We start from the raw sequence: 12,372 nt of genomic DNA, 5'->3' as shown, positions 1-12,372 counted from the left end.
AACTGCTCTACGTAGCCAACAAAGAGACAGGCATAGCTGTGGCCCATACGTGTGCCCATGGCTACCCACTGACCTAATGTACTCTATGCTACTCTATCCCCACCCCCACCCTCCTCTAGCTTATCTCTCCACGCTTCAGGCTCTCTGCCTTTATTCCTGATGAAAGGCTTTTGCCCGAAACGTCGATTTCGAAGCTCCTCGGATGCTGCCTGAATTGCTGTGCTCTTCCAGCACCACTGATCCAGAAATTGATTACAGTTATTTGAGGAGGTAATAGGGAGGTTAAATAAAGGGGAAGCAGTAGAAGTAAAACAGTTGAATTTCCAGAAATTTCACTAAAGTATTACAGCTGTGCTCTTCCAGCACCACTGATCCAGAAATTGATTACAGTTATTTGAGGAGGTAATAGGGAGGTTAAATAAAGGGGAAGCAGTAGAAGTAAAACAGTTGAATTTCCAGAAATTTCACTAAAGTATTACACATAAGGCTACTGAATATAATAAGAGCCCATGGTGGTTGGGATTATTCTATCAGCATGGATAGAGGAATGGCTAATTAATAAAAGACCGAGAGTTGGGAATAAGGGTATTTTCAAGATGGCTATCAGTAACTAGTACTGTGCCACAGGGATGAGTGCTGGGGCCACAGTTATTTACAATATATATTAATGGCTTTAATGGCTGACACAGAAACAGGTGAGAAGAACGGGACAAAGATTCTACAGAGAGATGTTTTGTTCGGAATATATATATAGTGTGGGAGAATGTGAGATATTGCACTTTGGAAGAAAAAATGAAAGAGTTGAGTATTATTTAAATAGAGAAAGACGACAAAAAGCTGCAGCACATGGATTTGAGGGTTATCTTGCCAGCATCACAGGATATTAGCATCCATATTCAGTTCTTAATAGGAAAGGCTAGACTATTGGCCTTTCATGTCAAAAGAAATGTAATATAAAATTTGGAAAGTATTACTTAATCTATAGAAGAAACTAGTCAGACCACACCAAGAATACTGTCAGAAGGTGGTGAATCTGTGGAGCTTTTTACTACAGAGAGCTGTCAAGGCTGGATCCTTAAAATAACACAAGGCCGAGGCAGAGTTTTCATCAGTAAGGGAATCAAGAGTTATGGAGAAAAGGCAGTAAAATGGAGTTCAGAATGATCAAAGCAGCCACGATCTCATTGAATAGTAGTACAGAATCAACAGGCCATTATAGAAGAGATTTGCAAAAATGTTTCCACATATTGAAAATTGCAGCCATAAGGCATAAGGATAGGCTAGAACTGAGTTCCTCAGAGCAAAGGATGCTGAGGGATGACTTAATTGAGAAGTTAAAAATAACGAGAGGATCAGATGGAGTGGATAGAATTGACTGGTTTCCTCTGTGATTAATGGATTGCCTCAGGGGTTGGTACTGTGCCCATGGCTGTTTGTAATATATATGAAAGATTTGGATGAGAATGTACAAAGTATGATTCGTAAGTTTGCAGATGACACTAAAATAAGTAGTATCATGGACAATGAGGAAGGTTGTCAGAAATTGCAGCAAAACCTTGATCAGCTGGGGAAGTTAGCCGAAAAATGTCAAATGGAGTTTAATACAGATAAGTGGGAGGCCTTGCATTTTGGAAAGTCAAATCAAGATAGGAGTTTCACAGTGAATGGCAGGGCCTTAAGGAGTGTAGTGGAGCAGACGATGCTGCCCCTCTAACAATGTTATTTTGTCCTTGGTTTTTTTCAAGAGGGATCATAAAAGCAAAGGTGCCGTTATGTCTGGAAGTGGCTACTTTAAACAATGGCAGGGGAGTGGCCAGTTCTCCCAGCTCAGGGTTTTTTCTGGTTTCATTTGTTTTAGTAGACAGTCAGAATCTGCTGGAAGTAGAAAGCTGCTACAGTGAAAACAAGGTTCCAAGCTTCAATAGATGATTTTTGCCTGACTCTTCTCTCTGTAATCTCTTCTGCCTAGAAGAACCTGAGTTTGAGTTTACAACTTGCCAAGGGGTGTGTTTTTTGAAATGTTGAGGTTATTGGAGCAGCTCCTTTGTCAAGTTGCGATTTTACATCATTTGCGTTTCCAAATAGTTGTTATTCTAAATTCTGTTTTCTTTTGTTCATGTTTCAACTGTAGTTTGTAAATAAATTCTGTTTTGCTTAAAGCCGAGTGGTTTGACCAGCTGCATCACACCTGGAACATCCACTTCACATCTGCCTTTAAAGCAAGACAAAGTTAGGGTCTGAGCTACCTTCTTAAAGTGTTTTGCAGGGGTCTGGCCTGGTCCATAATAGCTATTAATAGAGAAATCCAGGATGTGTTCTGGGGAACCAGCTCAAATCCTATCTGATCTGGCCTACATCTAACTCTAGAGTCAAATGTGGTTGACACTTGGGAATTAGGGATGGGCAATAAATTCCATATCTGTGAAAAAAGTTATGGTAATAAGACTAAAATGCTATTGCTAAGGCTGAAATGCTAAAAAGACTAAAATGCTAATACTAAAAGGCTAATATTCCAGATGCTTGGAATGGGCGTGTTGTCTTGAGATATAAAATGATCTTTTCTCTTTCCAATGCAGATATTTTTGGTTTGTATTTTTCTATTATTTTTCAATAGTTTAATGGAAATTTTTATCGCTCTATTCATCTAGTCTATCCCAGTTAGGAGAGAGTTAAACTAGTATAATACATGCTGACCTTTTCCATGGGAGACTTTATTAACTGCAAGATTAGAAGTGAATAGCGAGTCCCTGTTGATTGTGTTTTTTATGTGGTCTTGTTTCCTCCCACCATCCCCATTCCCCAGGCTATCATTACCCAGCAACTTTCAACACTTTTCAATTTGCTCAATCCGTCAGAAGCCTTTCTGCTAGATCAGACTTTAATTCACTATGATCCTGTAAATATTGTGAAGTAAAGAGACCTATAAATGTACCTGGATATTCATGTCAACTAGCTAAATTTGTAAGCTGTCAATGGTTTCCTTCGACAAGATTGGAGCCATGAGTATTTACTTTCTCTGATTTCCAGAAAGAAGTGAGGGAAGAATATCATAAATTCTCAGTTTTTTGCAATTTCTTGTGAATTTTATTTTGGTGCTTCTTTTAAAAAAGAAAAGCATTTATACACATCAGGTCTATGATGCAATTCTTGACGAATCCATCATATCTGCCAATCTTGTCCTTCAATGCTAACATCTTGCATTCTATAATAGCAAGCAACGCTTCAGGGCAAGTCTTCAGTTTGCTTAATAACAGAGGATGATTACTTCTAGTCATTGAATGTTAATGACATTGTAAACATAGATTTCCTCTGTTCTGTTTTTCTTTCACCATTGCTGTTCTGAAGCCCTTTCTTCACTACAGTACCTTTTGCTGTGCATCACAGGCTCTCAATAATGTATTCTTGACACAAGAGAATTCAAAGCTGTTACGAAAATGAGATTGTCAATTTGCTAAAGCCAGTGAGGATTTGTGCTTATTCATGGGTACAAATTAATGATGGAGAAAAGAAAAAAAGATACTCTCCTTGAATGGGTTTGTGATTGTCTTCTGCCTGAACAAGATTATTGCTACTAAGGTCCAAAAGAGCTATTCCAAGAAGAGGAAAGCTCTTGTGATGTCTCAGCCAACATTTCTGCCTTAGCCAACCCCACCAAAAATGGAGATTAACTGGTGGCTCAGATTTCTTCTTGTGAGGCGTTTTCTCTCTCTCTCACCTTATTTTTCTCTTCTTGCTGTCTCTCCCCTTCTCTTCCTCCTCTCTTTCTTGCCCTCTCTTTGTTTAATGCTCACAGCAGTACGGTTGCATGCCAGAACTTTGCACTAGGAGTGTCAATGTTGTCATATTGCTAGGTTGGACTTGTTGATGTGATTTATTAGCATATCTCCAACTATGGGTTGAGTAAATTTCATCAAGCCATAATGGTTTTGAGATAAAGAATCACCCAGCCAGCTAATATGTCACCAACTTACTTCCTATGTTTGAAAAGACTTGACTGTCCATTCCTGTCCCATGATTTTCATGTTGTGGAGTTTTCCTTTCCAACTGAAGTAAACTTTGAAGAGAGATGGTAAAGTGAAAGAAGTGTGAGGGTACAAAGGGGAAAACTCTTTGCTGGAGGTGAAGCCTGTGGGTGGGGCTTGTGTTCCTGGTAGTCCCTCAGAATGGGCTGATATTTATCAGACACCCATGACAAGAACCTGTGCATGTAGTCTTTTAAACTGGGAAAGCTATTAGGCTGCTACTGCTAGAAGGTTCTGACTGACCAGAAAATGTCCCCAGTTCTTTCCATAGATATATTGGAAGAATTTACAGGTTGATAATCAACTCATTAAGCTGCACTCTAACACATGTTTCCACAGTAATCAAGTGCCTCTGCCATAGAGATAAGGATGGTACCACATGCATTCCAATATCAATGGCATGTTTAATGCTAAAACAGGTTGCTGTACTCTCTGTGCCTCTCCCTGAACCATAACTGCACTGACACCATTCTTCCCCATGGAGCAATCGATCAACTCAGCTTAACCACGTCCCTCTAAACTTCAATCTCTGATCGAATCAAATGTCTATCTAACATAATCAACTTGATTGAGCTTAATAAACAGAACAACACTGAGTATAGTTCACTACAAAGCATTATCATCTTGAATACCATGCTTATTATGACAATGTTTGTTATACAAAAGAATGGTATTGAGTTGTATGCAATAATGAGTTTATTGATTATAATTGAGTTCATCAAGTGAAAGTTCTCTGATAAGTTAATCGGAAATAATTTGGTCACCTCTCAGTAAGTATATGTAGTTATTAGTTATTGATTTGATGCTAGTAATGTAAAACTATTCTAGTTTAAGCCAGGCCAGTCCAGATCTTCACTTCTTAATAGTTACACATGTGGCTTAATTCTGCACTAATGGACTGGAGGTTGGGATGATGTGTACAACAGTAATTAAAATATCGTGTTGCAATATCATGAACACAATCTGCTTTCTAATCAATAAACAGTGTTGGTCGGCTGAGGAGCTGCAAGTTACAACTCCCTGATCGAATGTTGGGGGCTATTACAAGTCTGCACTGGGAAATAAATCAATTTACTAACATTCATTCACTGTCATTTTTGTTGCAAAACTGTTTTTTCTCAATCCAGTTATTGGTTTGAAAGAAATTTGGAGAGCACTTGCCTCTTCATCTGGTTTGTGGGTGTTGTAGGTAGACTTTAAGAATTACCTTTAAGAATTAAGAAATAAGAATGCTTCATAGTCCTTCAACCAACATTGGAAAAAAACAGATGATCGGGTCATTATCTCATTGCTATTTATGGGTACTTCAGTGTGCCATATTTCCCATGTTACAACAGTACATGCACTTCAAAATATTTCATTGTCTGCAAAGGCATTGAAAAAAATAGAGGTTATGAACGCTTCTGTGTAAATACATCTTCTTCCATCCATAGATTTTCTGGGAGATGGGAAACCTTTTCCATTTAAAGCAAGTACGTTTTTTTCCAAGTAAAGACGATTATCTTTGTTAACTATTAACATACAAAAACATTGCTGAGGGACTGCTAATTTCTAAACATGCCTTGTTTCATCATAGAATCATAGAATCCCTACAGTGTGGAAATAGACCATTTGGCCCAACAAGTCCACACCGACCCTCTGAAGAGTAATTTCAATTTCCAAAGCAAGAGCTCTACCTGTTTGTTCTGGTGAGTCTGTTGGTTAAAGGACTTCTTATATAAGTGGAGAGAAGGATGTTGCAAAATGTCAGATTCTCAAAAATGGCTAAAAGCTCTGAAGGCCATCGAGTAACCGTAACGAGCCATGTGTGTGGTTCTTAGAGGATTTTGCAGACATCTAACTTCAAGAGAAATGAATTCAAACAACCTAGACAACTTTTCTCCCTCAACCAATCTACCATGTCCAAGTCTATTCACCATACAGCTGGTTTTCAGATCTCTTAGAATCCCTACAGTGTGGAAACAGGCCATTTGACCCAATGGGTCCACACCAACCCTCTGAATAGCATCCCACCCAGATTCATTCTCCTACCCTATCCCTGTAACCCTACATTTCCCATTCCCAATCCACCTAACTTGCTCATCTTTGGACTCTGGGAGGAAAACGGAACATCCATCAGAAACAGGGAGAACGTGCAAACTCCACGCGGGTAGTCGCCCCCAGGTGGAATCGAACCAGGTCCCTGTGAGGCAGCAGGGGTGACCATTGAGCCACCATGCCATTATGAGGGAAATTATGGCAACAATCATTACACTTCAGAAGTAACTCCATCTGCGACTACTACTGCACAGTGATTAACCAATTGAGCTTTGCTTTCAGGTTCCCCTGCTCACTACTCCGATTCATAAACTGTCTGCAATAGTGGTATCTCTGCAACAAAAAAGTATGAATTGGTATTGTGAAATTCAGAATACTTTGAAATCACTTCCCTAAATATGATCCATTTAAATACACAGGTTAATAGGTTAGAATCAAGAATGATACCTTTAATTGGGTAATACTCACTGTCATTATTACTCTTGTTATAGATAATATTTAGAAGAATTAACTCTTTCAATCAGGCTGCATTATTAAGCAAAACACTCTCCAATAATTTGATATTATAAGACAGTTTTAAATCATGTCAAAGGATGAAAATCTCACTTTAAGCTCTGTTTTATTGCACTACTCTCTCCAGACAACCTGAAATCTGATCATTCATGAAGATATGAGTCAAGGCTGCTGTTAATGAACTCCCAGGATAGCTTTGAAGGGCATTTAGTTTCAAGGCAAAACAGGTCATTTCAGCTCTTGCTAAATTCTTAATTGCAATGGCGCTGTAAGAATTTCTGTTTCTGGGATGAGTTGGGGAATATATTTCGAAAGGTCATCCGCTCTATATCCACAGCTTTTCTGGAGCATGCATCAGAGTTTCTACCCTGTACTAGTTGATTTTGTGGCTACCGTATTTGCACAAGTGTATTAGGGAGGGTTCAGATTACTATGAGTAGACTCATAGATAGCATTCAAATGTTAACATATGAGGAGGAGATGTCAAAATTGGAGTTTTTTCTTAATGGGTGGATTAATTTTAATCAGTGGAAACTTGGAATCACTAGTCTTTGACTAAAATTCCTATTGAACAAGCTTCCCAACTGGGAATGTTATTCTGTGAAGGACAATGATATATGAGGTAAAGTGAGAAGGAGCGTTTTAGCCTATCTAGCCTATTCCCTGTAATGGCCAGGGCCAATTTGCATTGTTTCAGCCTGTCAAAGTATAACATGCTGTTGAAACCCACTACTTTGACTTGCAGTTTGGTTCTCTTATTTAGAAAATGATCTTAGTGCACAGCGATGAGATTTTTATGCAATGCCAAAATGTTAATTTATTGCCAGAAATAGACTTTTTATTAAACTATGTTTTAGAAAGACATAAAACATTGTAAAAGTAAATATGAAAACAGACCATACTACACAAGTCTTAATTTGACCACAGCAACATTACTAATAGACAGGTATGACTAATATAGAATGTTTTGTTAGTCTGAAAATTGCCCCAGTTTCGTTTGGATCTGGAAGAGTTTAAACTTTTTGTTCCTACTTAAAATTATTGTTTGAATTCACTTTTCTCTTGATGTTAGATGTCTGCAAAATCCTCTACAAACCACACACATGGCTTATTGAATGTATTTGATGGCTTTCAGAGCTTTTAGTCATTTTGAGAATCTGACATTCTGCAACATCCTTCTCTCATCTCTATTCTTCTCACACAGATTAGCAAGATATTTCCTGGTTTCCTCCCATGCTCACTATAAATTAGTCACTGAAAGGGATGCAGAAATGAATCAATTACAGTGCTTGCTGCAGAAAAATGAAACTTTCTATGTATATATCACATTGTTTTAGAATTATTTCCAAGTGCGTCACATGCAATGAATTTCTGTTGGAGGACAATAGGTTGACCTGACATCCACTCTGCATGTAGCAAGGTGAATCGCAAGTTAATTTTGGCAGTACTTGGTTAACTGAGGAATGTTGGTTGAGACTCTAGGAGAAACCCTGGCTTTTGTTCAATAATGTATGGAGAGGCGATTGCCTAGTGATGCTATCGCTGGACTGTTAATCCCGATAATGTTCTGGGGATCTGGGACCAAATCCTGCCATGGCAGATGATGGAATAAAACAAATCTGGAATTAAGAGTCTAATGATGACCAGGAATCCACTGACAATTGTTGGAAAACCCATCACTAATGACTTTTAGGGAAGGGGACTGCCATCTTTACCTGGTCTCCAGAATAATGACTCCAGAGCCACAGCGATGTGGTTGGCTCTTAACTGTCCTCTGGGCAATTAGGGATGGACAATAAATGCTGGCTAACCAGTGATGCCTTCATCCCATGAATGAATAAAAGATGCTTCGGCATCAAGCAACAGGGTTTCGGTTTAAAGGGCAGTGTCTCAAACAATGAAGTCCCTCATTGCAACTTTAAGACGTCATTGTGTAGTAAACCTCACAGAAGGAACCCAATTCCACAGCCTTCTGACCCAGGGCTGATATGTGGCCGAAATTGAGCACAGCTTCCACACCATCCACGACAATGTGTATATGAGACATAAGATAATGGTGATCACATGCCAATTTGAAAGTATTGGCCTGTACTTTGAGGTAACAGAGAAATGTCAGCAGCAATCTGAAAGGATCTTGCTAACCATCAGATTGAGAGAATCAATCACCACCAACCTCCCAAGCTCAGAATTTTACAAACCCTTGTCTTATTTTGTATTGTGGAAAGGAGAAGAAGTACATTTTTTAACGGTGCACTTTCCTCTGAGCCATTTCACAGACTATCCTGTCAGGTACTGTTGTGACAATGCTGACGGTGGAATTCAGCCACTTAATTCTCAGACATGGGTTGAGTATATGTGGTACATGCTGAGTCAGCTTGCTTAGATTCTGCCAAAAGTATACAAAATCTTGGCAAACTGTCCAGCTTGCAGTATTGTCTGCCTCTAAACCCTGATTAAATTGGGAAAGTATGCTGACAGCGCGGTACAGTGTGCATTCCTGGGCTGATAATGCAAGAACTTTCATTTCCAAAGATTGTAATTATTGTTTCATTTAGTGAAAGATATGCTTAAAAATTCATTCAATATCATCCTAAAATGACTGGGTCATGTGGAAGAAGGAAGATAGAAATTTTCTATTTAAGTCAAGCATGCCTGATGTTTTAAATATTGGTAGCTTGTCTACTTCCTTAGAACACTATGTCCATAATCATTAGGCATCCAAAGTGTACTTTAGTAGGCTACGTAAAGGCTGAACTTCTATCTTCTAAGCCGATTTGCCTATTTATTTAGTGATTGCTGAATTTCATCAATTTTTTTGGCAAGGTATGGTGTATTGATAATGTCACTGCACTGGTAATCCAAAGCCTCAGGCTAATTCTCTGGGGATGTGGGTTCAAATCCCACTTTGGCAGATGGTGCAATTAGAATTAAATAAAATCTTGAATTAAAAGCTAGTCTAATGGCAACTACTAAACTAATTGTCATTAAAAATAATGTGCTTTAAGGAATAAAAATCTTCCATCCATGCAAACTCTAGCCTACTCATGAGTTGACTCTCTACTGCCATCTGAAATGCCCAGAGTCATAGAATCCCCATGGTGTGGAAGCAGGCCATTTGGCCCATCGCATCTACACAGACCCTCCAAAGACATCCTATCCCCATACCTTATCCCAGTAACTCTGCATCTCACATGGCCAATATACCTAAACTGTGCATCTTTGGATTGTGGGAGGAAACTAGAGCACCCAAATGGGACATAGGGAGACTGTGGAAACTCCACACAGACAGTTGCCCTGTGTGGGATTGAATCTGGGAGCCTAGTGAAGTAAGGCAGCAGTGTTAACCATTGAGTTATCACGCCATTCAAGAAAGTCATTCAGATCAAGGGCACTGAGGGATGGACAATAAAAGTTTGCTTATCTGCAACAATTACATCCCAAGAAAGATTTTTAGAAATATTGATTGGGACCAGAGGCTAAAACGTGATTGCCATTTTATAAAGAAACAGCAAGGCCATTCTTGATGTTGTTACTGATCTCATTTTGTAATAATGTTTTAGAAAACATGGACACAAAGAACTTGTCGCCCTTCTGTCCAGGGTTAATTGTCTGCATCAATGAAACAAATGACAGCGAGAAAAATCAGTTCCATGTATTCAAGCTGGGAAAAAGAAGAGATTAAAAAATCACATTTGCACTTGAGTTGTAGAAAATTATGATTTGGTGACACATTTCAAAACGTGTTATATTAAAGAAAAAATTCTCTTGAACATAACAGATCAGAAATTTGTCCCATTTAATTTAATGTGGCCCTTTATGTATAATTTACTAAAGCAAATGAGGATATAATTCAATTTAATCACTGCCGATCCAGTTTCTGTGTTGAAAATAATTAACATTTAAAAGACTGACTGGAAGATAAAGAGCATTTTGTTTGTGTCAGTCTGAGAATGGCAAATGGAACTGTCTGAAGGCTGTGTTATGATTGTAGTTAGTACTAGTCAAGTCTAATCTTAGAGATGAACCTGGCTTGGTAGACCCTATGTTTTATTTTTTCTTTTTGTTTACCTTGGGAGTACATCACTGATCATATTTACAGAAGGCTGCAAGTGTACTTCAAAAAAAAGTAATCTTTTATTACGCAAGTGAAATGCGTGATCTGAATTACATGGGCCAAATGCTATTGGAATAGTTTCATTACAACCATTAAAAGGAATGAAAAGGGTATGGAGAGAAAGTGGCAATGTGGCATTGACATAAAGAATCAGCCATGATTATATTGAATGGCAGAGAAGGCTTCAAGGGCTGGATGGCCTACTTCTGCTGTTAGTTTCTATTTGCTATATTTCTATGGTTCATCATTTTTAGCCTAATAATAACTTCACAAACACTAAGGCATCAGTGAAGAGACATTGCTGTCTCTGCGCTATAACTTCTCGACCAACTGTCATGGCTATAATTGACTTTCTTTTGGCAAATTCTGTGCATTCACTTGGTGCTGTTTTCATTAGTTAATGTCTCTCCTCAAGGTGCTAACTGCACTCAGTAATTGCTTAACATGGGCTCCCAAAGGTTATGGCGTCAATAGCCTGTTAGAATGCCTTCCTCTCTGGAACATCCACAGATTTATGCTTCTGGGCTTTGTTTCCATTGGCATTTAGACTTCTCCCAATGTCTTCCCAGAGCTGACTACTAATAACTTCTGCTCTTATGGACCTCTACTGTCTGAATGAACCTGCTTCTGTTTCTCTCTCTGTCTCTGGGTTAGCAACTTCATTAGCAATTATCCTCCCTTGGGTGGCTTGGAGGTCATTTAGTTCAACCCACATGATTTCTTCTAACTACTGTTTTGAATTCACTGACCTTCTGATCACTTTTTAAAAGAAATTACGCCTTCACAAAACTGAAAATTAAGTACCATTTTCCTCCACAGTAGAACCCAAGTTTCCAAATAACAATAATATGTTATGAACCTTCATTCTAATTGATAGACATTTCTGACAGAGGTAAGGGAGAACAAATGAGCAAGTTAAAACAATTTTGACAGTTGAAGGATTCAACTTGTTGGGGTATATTGTGTTCAGAAAGCTGAGGGAGAGCAACAATTGGGTAACATATATAAATATGAATGGAGAAAAATATAGAGTCATAGAGTCATAAAGATGTACAACATGGAAACACACCCTTCAGTCCAACCTGTCCATGCTGACCAGATATCCCAACCCAATCTAGTCCCACCTGCCAGCACCCGGCCCTTATCCTTCCAAACCCTTCCTATTCATATACCCATCCAAATGCCTCTTAAATGTTGCAATTGTACCAGCCTCTACCACATCCTCTGGCAGCTCATTCCATACACGTACCACCCTCTGCGTGAAAACGTTGCCCCTTAGGTCTCTTTTATATCTTTCCCCTCTCACCCTAAACCTATGCCCTCTAGCTCTGGACTCCTCGACCCCAGGGAAAGGATTTTGTCTATTTATCCTATCCATGCCCCTCATAATTTTATAAACCTATATAAAGTCACCCCTCAGCCTCCGACACTCCTTGGAAAACAGCCCCAGCCTGTTCAGCATCTCCCTATAGCTCAAATCCTCCAACCCTTTCAATATCCTCCTAAATCTTTTCTGAACGCTTTCAAGTTTCACAACATCTTTGCGATAGGAAGGAGACCAGAATTGCACGGAATATTCCAACAGTGGCCTAACCAATGTCCTGTACAGCCGCAACATGACCTCCCAACTCCTGTACTCAATACTCTGACCAATAAAGGAAAGCATATCAAACGCCGCCTTCACTA

Source organism: Chiloscyllium plagiosum, chromosome 38, assembly GCF_004010195.1.
Source record: "Chiloscyllium plagiosum isolate BGI_BamShark_2017 chromosome 38, ASM401019v2, whole genome shotgun sequence".
Classification (NCBI taxonomy): domain Eukaryota; kingdom Metazoa; phylum Chordata; class Chondrichthyes; order Orectolobiformes; family Hemiscylliidae; genus Chiloscyllium; species Chiloscyllium plagiosum.
Note: the sequence above shows the minus strand (reverse complement) of the source record.